The 16,792-nt window shown below is 48.0% G+C and overlaps 1 protein-coding gene and 1 long non-coding RNA gene across 19 annotated transcripts in view; one reads left to right on the top strand and one right to left on the bottom strand.

Annotated features, from left to right (window-relative positions):
• MTSS1 (MTSS I-BAR domain containing 1) overlaps positions 1-16,792 on the top strand; it is a 116,996-nt gene that overhangs the window by 52,719 nt on the left and 47,485 nt on the right. The gene's annotated exons all lie outside the window — the stretch shown is intronic.
• Positions 7,562-10,397, bottom strand: LOC137851470 (uncharacterized). Its single transcript, XR_011093216.1, has 2 exons — positions 9,916-10,397; positions 7,562-9,837 (listed from the first exon to the last, which is right to left on the bottom strand). It is a non-coding gene; the product is annotated as an uncharacterized lncRNA (long non-coding RNA).

Below are 16,792 nucleotides of genomic sequence, written 5' to 3'. Positions count from 1 at the left end.
AAAACTGTTGCCATTTATGCCAAAATGGAATTCCTGCCCGCTTTTGTTTTGTCTCCTTCGGTGTTTGTGTTGGCTTGGCATTTTCATATTTTGCATCTAATGTCAGTGTTTGTTTCTGGGAAGAAAACTTTTCCCTGCGCTTTAATTTGTACAATTTGTTTGTTTAAACTTGCTGGCAACTTCGGCACACGGCAGTCTGTTCCCTGGGCTGGTATCAGCGCTGCTGTTAGTGAGACATACTTGAACAAGTCAAACACGGCGATCAGGCAGGGAGTGTTTTCTGTGAAATAGCTGGGAGTATTTTCACTTGCAATAATATTTGGGAATGGTTTTGATCCGTTTGGTGGATAATTCTTAAAAAAATGTAGTTATCTTGGCCTGTAGAGTCAAGATTGTACAGCACTGAACCCAGGGAAAGCTTTTTTATTTGCAGCATGGTTTAAAACCAAGAGAACAGCATCAGTGTGATAGGCAACGACTGGAAATCACCTGTTGAGCACAGCAAAAGCTGCAAGGAAAGATGCTCATAGTGTGGATGACAGGATGAACATCATCCAGGTTCATTAGAGGGAAAAAATCGTGATGGGGTGCATTATGAATTGAGGAGATGAGCAATGACGTCTGGACTGGGGACGATCTCAGGCTGGAGCTGTAACGGCACGGTGGTGTCTGTGAGGGGCAAAACAGTGCAAGCCTGGTGGAGGCAGCGAAGGGGTGCAAAAATGGGAAGGATGCGCTGATTTTAGCAGCACTGGTAAAGCAGGGGAAGCAACACAAAGTGTGAACGAAGCAAGAGGACGCTCACCAAAAAAAAAGGAGGTGCGAGCATGACCGAATGCTAAATAGTTGAGTTATGAATGGGAAAAAAACTCATCTCTGCTGTGTTTCAGAAGGAACCCACGAGACCTGAGCCCATGCTGAACATAATGGTGTGGAGAAAGGGTTAAGCAGAGAGCAGGTCCCCATGGCCAGGCTGTCGGACCCTGTCTGCTGCCTTCGGGAAACGGGGCTAGAGCAGGCTCGGAGCCTGCCTTTTTTTGGCAGGGTTTCACTTAAAGCAATGCCTGAACATCATCAACAAAGGGAAGTGGTCCAAGATGTTTCAGACGGAACAGGTCTGAAGCGAAGAGCTCATCTGAGTCATCCCTGTCAAGTTGCTGAGTTTGTTCATGCTTGGTAATACTGAAAGAAATAAAAATAAAAATACAAATTCCCAGATGGAGGATGCTGCGCTCCTGCTGATCACAAAGTTATTTCGGCGGGAGCTCCTTTCAGGAGGAAGCTCTGAGCAGAAAGGCTGGGGACTGAGCCCTGTAAAAAGCCTTGTAAAAAGCCGGAGTGGGAGAGACACGAGGGGAAAGGTGGGAAAAGGCCAAACCACAAGAAACAAAGGAGCAGGCAATTAAAGGAGAGACACGGCAGGCTGCGCTGAAGGCAGCTGGCTGGCCAGAGAAGAAGGGATTGCAGTGCTGAATGCTGTCCGGAGAAGATAGTTATTTCTGGCTCTGAGTTATGGCTCGGATTCATGTAATATTTAAAGAATGGAGCTGTATTTTTCATGATGAGCAGCCTGAAAGCAAAGGCTGGAAATTTGCCATCGGTGGAGCAACTCCTTTGCTGTAGATACACGGCGTGGAAGTGAGTGGGGCTGAAGCAAAGTCCATTAGCAAATTCCTTTAGTGATGGGAGTGCGAGGTGAATGCTCCGGACCAGACGAAATACCCGGCGAAATGTAAGGAAAAAAAAAAGTGCTTAACTGTTGAATTCCTTTTCCAAAATGTAACGAGTAGCACACGCTGGTTACTCAACGCCAAAGTCAGCTTTCAAACTACACAAGGTGTTAGGGAAAGGCAGCGCAGCATCTATTGCAAAATCTGGGGGTAAGATACAAAACAGAGTTCATAGGCTTGGCCAATCGGTATGATGAATTGGGATATGCTAGGTGGTTGCTTAGTTGGCCTTTCTGGGGGTATTTCATTGTGCAGTCTCCCATTTATTGCCCCGTGACTCCAGGAGCAATCCCTGGTGCAGCTGTAGCCCTGCTACGTGCATTAACTTCTGCATCTGCTCAGAGAGCGTGTATCTTTTGGGAGGCTTTTGGAAAATAGTCTGCATCCCTGTTAGCTTATCTGATGTCTTACATGCTTCAGACTGAGAATTTCACATAGAAATTTGTGTTTTCAGAGGCTTTTGGAAAATAGTCCATGTATCTGTTACCTTATCTGATGTCTTACACACTTCAGACCGAGAATTTCCCATAGAAATTCCTGAATTCCTGTAATGAGATCTCCCTAGTGCGATAGGAAAGCTTTTGTGCCCCAAACTTCTGGGTGAGGCAGCTCAAATCTCTGAGGACTTGGGGTGCTTCTGGCCCAGCTGCTGTGAATTCAGCAGCCATGGTAGGTTTTAGGCTTGGTTTCATCCGACGCGTGGGCAACGATTTGATTCTGCTTTTCTGCTGTTTGTGTGTGCAAGGGGGCAGTTCTCGGCCCCACTTCACTGCTTCAAAAATAAAAAAAAAACGCATGTTTTGGAGTGCAGGGCGGGTGCCACCTGGGTCGCAGGTCACCGAGCTGTGACAGTCGCACATCTTGAGCGTTACCCCCCCCCCCAAATGGCCTCTGAGGACTGGCCAGGATGGCTGAACATGCAGAAGGTTTGCAGGCTGAAAATCCGAGTGTATCAGGTTTTTTCAAACAGTGGGGATGGAATAATACCCATATAGATGCAGTGGTACTCACAAGATGGATTCTGATTGATTTCAGGGCTGAAAATGCCCCTAAATCATTTATCGTGGAGGATCCCATATTGCAAGGCATTGCAGGCTGTCCAGGAGAGCATAGCACAGAGGACGTGGAGCCTTTCGTCCGGGGCTTCTGACTTTTTAGCCTTGCAAGTGCAAAGGAGATTGCACATTTGAAGGCTCCACACAACAGGTGAGTTCCTAAACCTGTTTTCCCATGCAAGCTTCTGAACATGAAGGTAACAGTGGAGTAATTTGCTTGTCTGTGGCCAGGCTGTGCTGCCTGGAGGAGGCAGAGGAGGGGAGCCTGCTCCCAGGTCTGTCCTCAGCCCCTCCGTGCTGTTCCAGCAGAGCTGAGGGTCCTGCCCACAGCTGTGTTGTTATATTTTTGTTTTTTTGTGTGTGCACACTTGTTAACTTCGTTACCCAGCCTGCTCTCCGAAAGGAGGAGCTAATTAAAGAAAATAAACAGGATAGGTAGGGAGCGGGGGAAACCCTCGGTTTCTTTGTGGCACGGGAATTGACGTTTTTCAGGTTGTTTAGGCCTTGTCAGAAAATGTTTTGTTCAGCCTTTGTTTTCTATTGAATCCTGTGTGCTTGGTTAGCTTCTTTTCAAATTAAAAAAAAAAAAAAATCAACCCCAAAGCCCCCTCCATACATGGATTGAAAGCTTTATCTGTTTATCTCCTCATTAAACTGACTGTCTATGAAATGTGCTGACAGGGCTTTTACTCTCTTGCTTTCTATTCTCGCCACATTTTCCATTGAAAGCCTCCCCTCTTCTATTTCTGTCCCGCAGTAAATGGGACTTTCTGGGGGCAGAGGCTCCGGGCTTTGTTTCTGCCTCCCCGTGGACCGAGCCCATGGCCCTGGGTAGGAAACCTCGAACGTGCAATTCGCAGCACCTGGAAGCAGGTTTGGGGGTAGTGTTAATAACCTGAAGGTGTGTTTGTGCCCGTGTAGCTGAAATTGTACCGACACAGGCTATAAAAATAACCACTGATGTCCCGGCAGTGATAACACAGGGTCTGGACCAGTGACCTCCAGCCTTTGCTGGTCCGCACTGTTGGCATCGCTGCTCAGCTGTAGCTGCAGCCTTGCTCGAGCTGTTTGGGTGAGCTTGATGGCTTGTGAACTGCCATAAATAAAATTAATATATATATCTGTGTCTGTAATCAAAGCCTAAGCGTCTGGTTTTGCTTTTGGTTCTCTTTGGTTCGATCTAACAAGTCTCACCTCTTGCACAAAACCCCCGTGCGGCAGCGTGAACTTGGTGGCGCCTGCTATGGGGAGCAGACAGCTGCAGGCTCAATTAATTCCCCTTTCCGATCTTTTTTTTTTTTTTTTTTCATTCTGTTCCGGAAGGTCGCAGTGACTTGCACATCCTCACGGGTGAGCGGCGTTCACGGCTTGTTGACTGGGATCGAAGTGGAGCGCGGGGTCGGGTCCCACCGGCGGCAGCTCTGCTCGTGGCAGCTGCACTCGGTGTGTCTGGTGGGCAAGCTGAGCTCCTGGCTGCTTCCCCGGAGCTTCCCCAGCAGCTCTGTGCCCCCATGCAGATGAAATTTTGGGTGCTGCTCCTGTGCTTGTCCTTGGGGAGAAGCATTGGGAGCCCGCAGGCTCCTCTCGGCTCCTTGCTTTGGAAATGCCTTTGTCCACACCTGTAAATGTGGATGTTGTTTTTGCAGTCAAGAGGGTTGGGTTTATTTATTTATTCATTTTTTTTTAAATATGATTAAAGACCAGGCTGATGGGCTAATCACTTTATGTCTCAGCTAATGGGGCAGATTCCGTTGGGGGCGCCATTTGCCCTTCCCCAGCAGATGCCAGGTGCCTGCCTGCTTTCAGCTCCCCTCTCCGAAGCTTCTGGCATCTCACGGAGGTGACCACGGGATATTCTAATGAAGCCGGAGTTATTAAAGAAAAAAAAAAATCTATTAGATTTCAGGGATGTTTGGGCTTCACGCTCCAATAGTGCTAATTAGATATGTGACCCATTTTCATTCTGCTGCAGCTCCTGGGGATGCTGGAGCCTCATTACAAATACAAGGAGAGAGAATGCCCCTGTTCCTTACTCTAAATAGCTTCTTCAAAACATGCCCAGAGGGCTTTAGGGGGGTTTTGTGTGGACACTGATTATGTTTTCTTTTTCTTCAAACCGGGAAGTGGTACGGGGGTGGCATTTCTCCCTCCAGAAATAAATCATGGAAGGCTTTTTTTTCTTTAATTTGGAAAACCTAATGGCAAATTAAGACCCTTTTGAATTTTAAGTTTGCCTTGTTTCTATCAACAGGGGAATAAGCGTGAATGCTTTTTAAGCCTAAAAAAAATGCTTTTAATATCCCAGTAGCATCCCATTAACCGGTATTTTTAGCTAGCAGAGTCCTCGCAACCCATCTCCTCGCGAAATGCGCCGCGCCTTCGGCTGGAGGCAGGCAAAAGGCAGCAACCAGGAGAGGCACTCGGTGAGAAACACACTGCTAAAACACACGTAGTGACACAAAGCTGGGCCCGGAGGGGCCCCAAAACCCATCCCAGCAGCAGTTTTCGGAAAGCTCCCAACTTCTGAGCTCCTTTCGGCAGGACTCGGCCGTTTCCAGAGAGCAAAAAGCCCAGCGACAGCAAATGCCGGCCACGCTTCGGGGCGAACCCAGGCTGAGACCTCTGAATGAGCTTGAGTGTAGCAAAAATAATCTAAATCTAAATGAATGGAAGGTAACGCAGCGTTGCCAGGCAACTGTCCAAGGCACCTCGGATCCTGCATCTCCGGAGTTTGCTGAAATGACCTCCTACATGTGGAGCATCTTGCCTGCCCGCGGACGAAATGGTTGCTCCGAGCTTTGCGGGTGCGCCTCGGCCGGCAAGTGCTGTAAGAAAAATGAACAAAAAAAAGCAAGGAGTGAGGGTAAAGACTACCCGGGTCCCACTCTGAGCAGCACAGCAGGCACTTAGGGCTGAACAAGTCGACGTCTGTGGTTTAGCTGTGTCAGTAGGATTGATGTGAAAGCAGGCAGAGAGGGGAACTTGCCGTCGTTGTTGTTTTTAGTGACTGCAGAAAATGGCAAGGTAAGGGGGGGTTACCTCGGGATTTACTGCTCTGAGGACTGCTTTATAAACCTCTGCCTGCGAGTCTTGCTTTAAAATGCAGTCTCTATTAAAGCAGGCCGTAGCAGAGGATTTTAGGGCAGGTCAGTGTGACCAGAGGATGGTTTTCTGGGCTCCCACCGTGCTTCTCTGGCAGGTCCTTGAGTGCCAAGGAGCTCCCTGCAGCTCCTGCCTTCGTGTCAATGCCGTTAACCTTTCCCGTGGGCTGAGCGGGAGGGAAATAACCTTTTCAAAAGCTGTGTTTTATCAGGATAAACACAACTTCTACATTGTAAACACGGGCAACACGACTGGATTTCAGGTAGGCTGCTCTATTGCTCGCTCGGCTTTGCCTATTCCGACCACGTCGGGTGCTGCAGCGCGGCCCCACCACCAGGGAGCTGCGGTCTGAAAATCCACAGCGTGCAACAGGGTGGAGAGGGCTCCGGGTAGGAATCACTCAAGCTGGAATCCTTCGGTTATTTAAGCCAACATTTCGCTTAATTCGCTGTAAATATGCAGGGCTGCACGCAGCGAGTAGCGGTTTACACACTCACAAGCCTTTGAAGATCAGAACCAAACTCGGCTGCATGTTGAAATAGGTTGGGCTGCGTGATGCCTGGCTGCGAAGTAGCCTTCAGAAGATTTCGGTGACATTTCTCATGGATGTTTGCTTTAGTCACGGATTATTCTGTCGATTTTTAACGAAAAATCCATTTGTGTGCTTTCCCCTCATCTTCACCGCTTGTTTTTCCTAATCCCGCTTTTTTTCATTGTTCTCTGGCATATCTTAGTCTCAGATCTTTGAGCTATTTCGGCTTACTGCGGAGTTTAAAAAGGGGAAAAAAATAATTGGAAGATAATTTTGAAGATTTCTCCCGAGTGGAAGCGTTGAGCAGGACTTTGCTACTGCCAGAGAGGAGCCTCCAGCCTCAGCCAGCAGCGTCCTGCGAGTGAGCTGGCGTTGCAGGTACACGGTGTGTATGTACCACGTTCTGCATCTGTTGTACACCAACTGGCCCTCACCAGGAGTGAAAAACTGCCCTTCCACTGCTGGTGTCACCGAAATTTTTAGGCACGTACACACAGATGCAGTTACTCCCTGAGAGCACACCTCGGGTTATGGCAGTGGGAGGGCGGCTTTCCCACTTGCTCGGAAAGGAATGCGGCTCCTGGCGGGCCCTAAATGCCGCTCTGGTGGTGTTTTTTTTTTTTTGCATTCCACTGAAGATAGCGACTGGGACTTTCTCTTGAGAAGAAAAACAGAAAACACCTGTTGCTGCGGCCGCAGGCTGAGCGGCAGCTGGTGCCTGAGCAGTGTGTGTACGTCCCAGGGCTCCGGCATGCCGGCCTGCAGAGCGCACGGGCTTGGGAAGTCCTGCTCAGGAACGGCTTCAAAATAAAGTTTGTCTTGAAAAGTGACAGATGGTTTTTGACATCACTAAATGGATTAGATACAAGGTGAGTGTGTTACCTAGGAAAATTCATACAGTCATAGGAGTATCCTGAGTATCCTGACCCACGAGGATCATCGAGTCCAGCTGCTGGCTCCACACAGCTCTACCCAAAAATTCAGACCATAAAGACCATTTCAAAGAAGCTGATGGTCGGATCCTGGAGATTTTATTCTTTGAGTCAGCTCACCAACAAAACATGTTTGAAGGTGTGTGTGTAATTCACTGAGCCTCCCTTCTTTGGTGGGGCTGAAGTGTAAGGGCTTTAAGGAAAGGATCCTTACGAAATTGCAGGTATGTGTGCGGGATTTGGCTCTAAATAAGATCACAAATTCCAGATTACTGAACTCAGGCATAGACAAGTGCTAAAAGAGGTTAGTTTATATGGCTAGTGTTAAAATAATATTTCTGTCTAGATGAAACTCAACTATTTTCATATCTCCTGGATTAGTCCAGACAGAGTAAACATCTTTAAAAAGCACATTCCCCCGAGAGCACTTTATTCTGCAGCCAGGCACACGAGGGCTTGGGTGCAGGGTTTGAAGCACCTTTACCCAGATTTTGCTGCTCCGCTGCTTGAAAAACAGCTGAGGGACCACGATAAACACCTGAAGAAGCTGTTGGGGTGGATTCACAAAGGGTTGGTGCTGTTGCAGAAGAACAATTGAAACACGGTGATCTGTACGAGACGCTTTGTTTGGCTGGCTGGCTGGGTGCATTCTCTGGAGTGGGGATCATGATGTGCCAGTAATTGCAGTTAAATGAACATGGCTGGCTCTCAGGCAAATGAAACCTAATTTGTCACAGCTGTCAGAATGATCATGTCATGTTTGTTGCCTTCAGCAGCCGTTTTAGGTTGCAAAGCCTGTTATGCTCCCATCTTTTTCTCGTTAAATATTGTGCAGCATGTTTGCTGACCCTATTATTTATCTTTTTTTTTTTTTTTTAAAGGCAAACGCACCCATTCTGTCTCTTAAATCAGCTGGGGTTGAACCTCTGTGAACCTGAGTCGTGCGGGCTGGAGTTGGTTAATTTGGTGCTCTTGGAGGACTTGAACATGGCAGCAATTCGAGGGCTTGCAGGAACAGCAGGGAGATTTGCTAGCAGATTCATATGGTCAGGGCTTTGGAAATCATGCTCCAAATTAGCTTAAAAAGAGCAGCCCTCCCAGGCTGAATCGAACATGTAGTTACACTTTACAGCATCAGCTGCAGACAAAAGAAGCACAGCGGCTCTGCATTTTGCAGTTGTGCCAGCAGGAAATACAGCAGAATAATGCAGGGCTCCATTAGTAGTACCTAAAAAACCCAAACCACAGCGAGGTGTACGCCTCGTGAAATCCCCCTTAGTCATAATTTCAGTATTTATTTACTTTCCTTTGTAGCTTAACAGATTGGGTCTAAATTGAATAGAGCCAGTCCTGTTCTGTAAAACAAACAAATGCTAATTTTTGGATGTCAAGCCTGAGGGAGCAGGGAGATTTCCTGCTCTGTTCTTCTTCTAAAAAAGGAAACAAGGCTCAAAAAAAATAAATCCCTGGATCCCTGAAACACCTGTAGGGTTTGTCTGATATCTCCAGCCCTCCGGGGCTCTGAAGGAAGAGGTGGAGGGGCTGTGTCCATCGAGCATCTCAGTGCAAGGCTGGAAAATGTCAGCGGTCTTCATGGAGCCACCTGAGGAGGTCTCTGGGAAGCGTCTTCTCCAGCTGCAGCTCCTCCTTGCTCCGTCACCTGGGAGCAAAAGCCTCCTGCCCCAGCCTCCTGAGTAATCTGCTGAAAAAAACTTTCAGCCTGACCTCTGCTGGACCATCACCTCTGGTCCAGCTCCAGTTCCTCTTGGATGATATGGACGGTCGTGCAAGCACCCCTTTCTGTAAAAGAAACTGCGACCCCTGATGCTCAGCGCTTTTAAAAAGAAGTTTTAATCTTCCATAATAGCTACATGACAGTTTAACAGTTGATAAAAGAAAAACAAAAAGTTACACATCTGCTTTTGTAGATTGTGGGGACATGACATTATAGATAAACATTATGAGCTTTAGCTTAATGATTTATTGAAGCTCATTTCTTCGTTTTATTGCGGCTTTCAGTCTTTTACTATGCAGCTGTCTGGTTTCCCCAGAGAATGGAAGACTAGCTCAGAGATATAAATCTTTGTTAATGATTTTAAATAGCTATCTATCTATATATAATAGGAATCTTTTCTTCTTTTTTTTTTTTTTTTTTTTTTTTTTTTGCCCAGGGCATTCAATCATGGGATTAGGAGAGGGTAATCAATAACCCTGGATGCACAGCACGGCCTCTCACAGCACTTAGTGCTCGCAGGCTGGGGCTGCACAGAGCTCTTGCCAAGCCCCCTCAGCATCTTCCAGCCTCTTGCCCTGGCTCACTGGTCAGCATCTGGAGGCTTCCAGCTGAAAAGGGCTCTTCAAGAGCCGTGGCATGCTGGAGGGGATGACTCTTTTCCCCTTTAGACTCGTGTGAGCCAGTTGCCTCGTGCGTCTTCTGCATCAGTGGTAGAAAAAAGTGAAGGCAAAGCCATGCTGCAGCTGCAGTCCTTTGGAAACAAACGTGGAATGGGGTTGGTATGCCAAGGAGGACCTGTTGTGAACTAAGAGAGCAGAGGCAAACGTACCTGGGACCGTGCAGTGAATGTGACAGATCTCTGGGCGTTAGCCAGGATGCTCCTCACCTGCTGTAGCTTGTCTGAACCAGCTGTGGAGGGATCCCTTTCATCACGGAAAGAACCTAGAGACCTCAAAATAATGTTTCCTTCTATTTTTTTCCCTAGTGAGACCAGATGTGTTCCCATGACCGAGGTCCAGAGCCAGGAAATACAAGGTGTATTTGGATGGGAAGGGCAATTAGGGCTTTGGTGTCTGTCTTCTGCTTTGCACACATTAAAACCTAGTCTGTGTAGCCATTGATTTATCAGGAAATCGGTGATTTAGGAGATGAACTGTGCCTGCAGGGCCCTTAGCTATACTTTGCAGCTCAGGCCGGGCCAATTGCTTGTTGACCCCCTGTGCTCACCAGCTCAGAGACACTGGGGGACTTCTCCCTCCTCTTCCACCCCGTGTAGCCAATTTTTGGATGAACAGACCTGAACTGAGAAGGGCTGGAAGAAACCCTTCACAGGTGAACCCCCGCATGGTACGTTTTAGCACTGAGTGAGCTATTATCGTCTGCTCAAAGGCAGGTGTGGATAGCAAATAGGGCACGGTTATGATTCATGGTGCTGTTAGTGCAAGACCTAATAAATCTTCTTCCATCTGCCTTGTACTCAGGTCACGCACTTGCTCTGGCTGTAGGGATTTATTCTTAGCTCTTCTTTTTTCTTTTCTTTCTCTCTCTCTTTTTTTTTTTCTTGTTGAATTGCTCAGCCTTCATTCAATGGGAGCGGTAGGGAGATGCTCCCAAGTTGGAGTTTTACTTCTTTTGGTATCTTTCACGACTCTTCTTGAACCACTGTGAACTTCCTGGATGCACGTTTGCTGTTTTCAGAAAGTCAGTAAATACTCAAGGCAAAAAGTCCTGCCCACCTTTAGGTATCTGTCCATAGCTTCCTACTTAGCCCTTCACAGGGATCTGCATGTGTTTTGTTCTACAGTCAGGCCTAAGGAGGATGTGTACTTGAACTGTTATATAGGGTAAATGAAGCTTTTTACTAGTTTTTACACTCTTCGGTGTGCAGTTATTGTGTGTACTTTGGGACTTGAATTCACAAACTTAATTCCTGGAATAGGAACGTATTTGAAATAATTAGAATATGTATTGATATTGGCACCAGTACTGCTTCAACTGCCTGAAAGGAAGGTGTGGGGAGCTGGGGGTCGGCCTCTGCTCACAGTGATAGGACCAGAGGGAATGGCCTCAAGTTGTGCCAGGCGAGGTTCAGGCTGGAAATGAGGAGACATTTCTGCTCAGAAAGAGCAGTCAGGCACTGGGACGGGTTGCCCAGGGAGGTGGTGGAGTCCCCGTCCCTGGGGGTGTTCAAGGAGAGGTTGGACGTGGTGCTTGGGGACACGGCTCAGTGGTGACATTGGTGGTAGGGGATGGTTGGACCAGATGATCTTGGAGGGCTTTTCCAACCTTAGTGATTCTGTGACTCTATGATTCTAACCTAAATGCCAATAATATGCTCTTATTGACCTGAAAAAAAGAAGATGAGAAAAAAAGATGAAGAAAAATAAGTTCCTGGGGAAGGAGAGAAGCACAAATAACCCAGCCCTGCAGAACCTCATTTGACAAATTCGCTATCCTTGTTGTACTTGAGAGGGAACATACGAGTTTTGGTGCTGTGGCTCTGGAGGACCCAGAAGGAGCTGTACTACCTGATTGTTCCTGGCCTTGCCTTGACATGAGTTTTGTTTGTAAGCAAGTCTGCTTAAACAAAATCCGTGTCGTGTTGTCTCCCTCTAACGCTTTCTGTATTTTGGAGGACGGAGTGGCATTGTTCCAGTGCTGACACAATCCATAGATGGAAGCAGTGATGCTGAGCTCTGTTACCGCTGGAATTACCCACGTTGGCTTCTTCTGGAAGGAGTTCAGAGCGAGGTGGGGTTGAACCCAGCTGGTACAATGGGATCTCTTCCATCTGCTCTGCTATATGGGATGCAGTTTTATGGTGATGAGCCCGATTGAGCTGGTGGTGTGTTCCTTGAGGTAGGCACTTGCTGACTCACGAGCAGAGAGGCAGGAGTGGGGAAATGCTCTGCCTGCCAACACATCGGGCACTCGTACAGTAACTGTGGCAACCCAGCAGCAGTGCTGCCTGTCAGGGGTGCCCACTACCTGTCTTTTTTATTTAAAAAAGGAGAGAAAAGCCCTGCAACGAGAAGGAGGATGTCTTGCAAGGCTGATTAAGGCTGCTCAAGCTGGTCTGTGGGAGTCGCTGGGTTTTTTCTTTGTTTCATCCTTCCCTGCGTCTCTCCCACAAGCTGCCCAGGAGTTTGGGCATCCTCCCAGCCCCTGACCTTATGTCGACACAGACCAAATTACTCTCCTCCGTCGTCTCCTGTGCTAATTACTGCTCTGCAAATCTACCCTCTGGTCTGATTCCTAAATTCATCCAGGAGGCTGAGCAGCTCGGAGGATCTGCTGTAAACACGACTTATCCGGCAGGCAGCAAAGCCGCTCTCGAGCTCTCCGAGGAGAATTAAGCCTTCGTGAAAGAGGCTGTCTGTTGGGCAGCTGGTTTTATCAGTCTGCCTTGCAGATTAAAACATGCCCCGATGTCTTCGCTATCGAATCGGGAAGAAAAAGAAATGTTCTCGTTACCAGGTCCCTGGGTGCGTGTTAATTGAGAGCTAATTGACCAAGCATCAGTCACTCCCGCTCCTGGAAGGGCAGGACCCATGTGCAGCGCTCACAGGAGCATGACCTGTGCCTTTTCTCTTGCTGAAAGTGGTTTTTAGCCTCCTGCCTACCAAGGGCAGGAGCTTACTGCCGTGTTCAGAGCCACGGCTGCCATGCCGGGGATGTGTCCACGTCCCATGAAGCAGGGTGCGCTGTGGGGCCTACATTGCTTTGAAAAGGAAAGGTTCGCAGCCCTGCTATCCCAGCTGCTAAACACATGCTTTCATCTGACATTCCCCCCTAAACCTCTACTCAAGGCAGCTGTGGGGTTTCTGTCTGGGCAGAAGTCCCCAGTTCGGGTTTGAAGGCGTTAATTTAACCCGCTGGCCCCAAATCGCTCGGTGTCTGTTGGGAAGCCTTGTGGGGAGGCCGTGCGCTTCCCAGCCTCACTGGTCACACACATTTGGGCATCGAGGTGGCTTCTTGGGACTCAGCAGGCTCCTCTGGTGGGAGTGCTGAGGGCTTTGAGCACCAAAAGTGATTCTGGAAGAGTTAAAGCAGAAGGAAACCGAGGTGCTTACAGGCTGGGCCTTCACTGTTATCGTGTGTACCGAAGTACAAGATTACAATGGCAGATAAAAGGCTCAGCTTAAGGCTTTCATACGAAGAAATACGAGATTTTAGACTGAAGTGGAAGCCACGTAGATTTTATCTTTCTTGCTTTCTAGTCCTGAGGTTGATCCATGACTTCACTCGTCACCTGCTTTTAATTTTTGCCAGCCGATCTTCTTGCTACATAAGATGAATTTCTTTTGTCTTGTTTCACTTCATATTGCAATGCCAAAAACATCCACAGCTTCGGGTTTTTGTAACCCTACTTCAGCACCTAAATGAATTCTAATGCAGCACCTGATGGACATGCAGGTTTTACTGGGCTGGATGTGTTTGTGCTTATGAAGCTGTGTGCACACATGCTGGGGCTTACGATACCAACATTTTCCGTGAAAACCCCTGACTGATTTGTTGGTAAGACTCTTGGTTAGTCTAATCCTGGATTACAAAAACATCTCTTACTAAACACGGCCTTAAAAACACAACTGGGATAGTTACCAGATAAAAGGAACCCCTTCCATAACGCAAAACAGTTGGTTTAAGAAGTGGAAGGATGTTTAATACAAGATTTTGATCCACCTATCTGCTGTAGAAAAAAAAAATGTCTCATTGCTTTCTATGAAATCTTGTCCTTTTTTTAGTTTTCTTAATTGTTAGGAGTATACAATGTGGATGGACGGATATGGGCAGCGGAGGTTGAGCTTCGGATCTCTAGGATGTAAAGCCACGAGCAGATGGTGTCTGGGCTAAAACATTTATCAGTTAGCTCGAAGCCAGTAACAGATTCCTAAGCCTTACGAAATGGGCAGGAGAGTGTGACCAGAGGGAAGTTTCGAGCTAAAATGTACAAAAATGAATTTGTAAGCTTAATCTGCATGCTCAGTGGCACGGGCTGAGAACAGGAGGTACTGTGGTGCGTGGTTTGAGTCTCGGTAAGCATTTCTGGTGTTGGGCTGGAGAAAAGAACAGCATTTACCCTTCCTGTTGATTCATCTTTGTGTTTGGTAACCCTCTGTGCTGGGAGCAGAAATCGGGGCTGGTTCCTCTGAACTTGGGTGCAACTCAAGTGCCTGGTGCCTGCGCTGGAGCGTGGATAACTCACGTGCCAAAGGAAAGTGAAAGAATTTTAGCGGTGCAGAGGTCATCAGCGTGTATGTGTGCTCTGGGAGTTTGCTGTTGCCATTGCTGACTCGGCTATGGGGAGGAGGAAAATAACACTTTACCTTTTCAAGAGTTGCTTATCAGGCTGGTGGGGGAAAAAGGAATTACTCTGGAGGTGGGGGAAGAGCCCTGAGTGTCAAAAAAGCAGGTCACGCTCGCAGATACTTTCCTGAATACCTTCTAAAATCTGTGTGTAGTGGAATGATGGTGAGGTTGGGCATTGCTTACTGCACAGGCAGCTTTCATCAGCTGTTCCAGCTGCATCCTGGCACCGTAAAGCCAGCGGAGGGGTGGTTGGGCAGAAGATGAAGGTAGGCAGGGGTTCACACACCGCCACACTGAAGCTGTTCCTGAAGATGCGAGACAAAGCTTTAAGAGTCTCTGCAGCAGCTGCAATAGAAACTGAAGAACGTAGTTGCTGGTGTAGCTGGAGGGTAGCTGGAGAAAATGAAATACAGGATCACAGAATGGGTTGGGTTGGAAGGGACCTTAAAGATCACCCAGTTCCAACCCCCTGCCCTGGGCAGGGACACCTCCCTCCAGCCCAGGTTGCCCAAAGCCCCATCCAGCCTGGCCTTGAGCACCTCCAGGGATGGGGCATCCACAGCTTCTCGGGGTACGTGTGCATTTTGAGGTCAGGGCCTCAAAAGTTTTGCAAGTTGCATCCAGGCACGAGCTCCAGGTCTTCTCCCAGAGCTCTTGTTCGTGATGCCTCTTCTGGAAACACCACCCCCATTCCTTGGGGCATCTGGGATTTACCACGAGACCTCTCCTTCGATCCAGCGCTGACCTGGACTGACCCCGCTTCTCTTGCAAGGCAAAACAAAATTGCAGCTAGGGGACTATGGGCCTAGTAAGCAGATCCTGAACAAAATTGAAGGCTGTTAAAGTGTCTAATTGAATTATTGCACTACAGGGGCATAGTGACTCATAGTGAAGCTAATCACCTGCTGCTTTATCTCGACTGCAAAGAATAGATTGCTAGTTAAACATTTAAAGGTCACTGTCAGAAATTGTAATAGTGTTGCCTTTTTTTTTTTCCTCCCTCTGGGTGTTATGTCTGAAGGTAGCAGGGGAAATTGGGCAAGATGCTCTTTGAAATCCATATTCTGAAGGTGAGGCTCAGCACACGCATCCTTCAAGCTCACGCTGTGCTGCTCGATGCATTCATTTATGAGAGAGGCCGTGCTGAAAAATGTTACCTTGGCTTTGCACAAACGTCCTCGAAAACACCAACAATTTGATGTTGGTCTTCTGTGGAGAATGAAATCTGAATCACAGGTATTTGGGGAGTTCCTTCATGTTCAGAGAGAATTTCAGGAGTGAAACTGGAGCTCCAGTCCAGTTTGTTAATCTGGATTTAATACGTCCTTATCGGTCACTGAGCATCTCTTGGGAAGCAGGGTTGTTCTGCTCCTGGGAACTGAGAAGAGAGCAGACTTGTGTTTTTTTTTCTAGAGTTAACTTGCCCATGAGGCTGAGCAGGGAAACCGTGTCACTCGGACGGCACTGTCCTTCCTGCCCCTGTGGTCACCGGGGCGCTGGGCAGGAAGGTTTCATAGAGAGACGACCTGGCTCTTTGCCTGGCGGCTCCTCCCATGCTCCCTGCTGTAGAAGAGCCGTCCGGGTTGACAGAGATGATGCTTTTTGCTTATCAAATACTGGACTCGGCTTAAATAGCTCTCCTTGGTGTAGTCACACTGCTTATATCCCACGAGATTCACCTCTCTGAGTCACTGGGACAGGTGGTGTCCGTCTTGGCGGCTCTCCGGGAGGAGGCTTCTGGTGCTGGCGGAGGAGAACGTGAAGAGAAAACAGCAGAAAACAATGCTGAAGCATCCAGACCTCCAGCTCTTGCTATCAGCACTAAATTATCGCCCCGATTTAAATATAGATTTTGCAGGAAGTTTGTAATATTTTCCACATATGGATGTTTTATGGCAGGAAACGTATCCTGCTATAAATGAGGTGGCCTATTTTAGAGACCGGCTTGAAGACCGTGTGTGTGACTGAAGCCTTCCAAAAGCTTTTCCTTTGGGGAGCGTTGGCTGCGTTAAACTGATGGAACTGCTGGCGTCTTCCGAGCTTGACCATTTCCTTACCCTTGGAAGGGGTCGGTGATGATGACACGAGGGAGCACAGCGCAGGAACAAAACATTTCCTTACAGCTGCTGAGATCCCAAACCTTGCTGGCCAGCGGGCACGGAAATCTGAGCAGAGCTTTCCTCGGGGGAGAGGTGCAGGTTGCAGACGAGGTTTTGTGATAGAGAGGGGGCGAGCTGTGGTCTGACATCCCCCAGGCTGCTGGGAGCTGCTCTGTGTTGATTTCCCTCCTTACACCCATCTTTTTGGTGGGGTGTTCTCATGTCTGGTGGTTCTTCATCTTACTAGGATGGATCCTCGGATGCTCCAGTGACTTTTTCCAAGGCAACAGAGCTGCT

Source organism: Anas acuta, chromosome 2 (genome assembly GCF_963932015.1).
Source record: "Anas acuta chromosome 2, bAnaAcu1.1, whole genome shotgun sequence".
Taxonomy (NCBI): Eukaryota; Metazoa; Chordata; class Aves; order Anseriformes; family Anatidae; genus Anas; species Anas acuta.
Note: the sequence above shows the minus strand (reverse complement) of the source record. Positions and strands in the feature narration are given on the sequence as shown.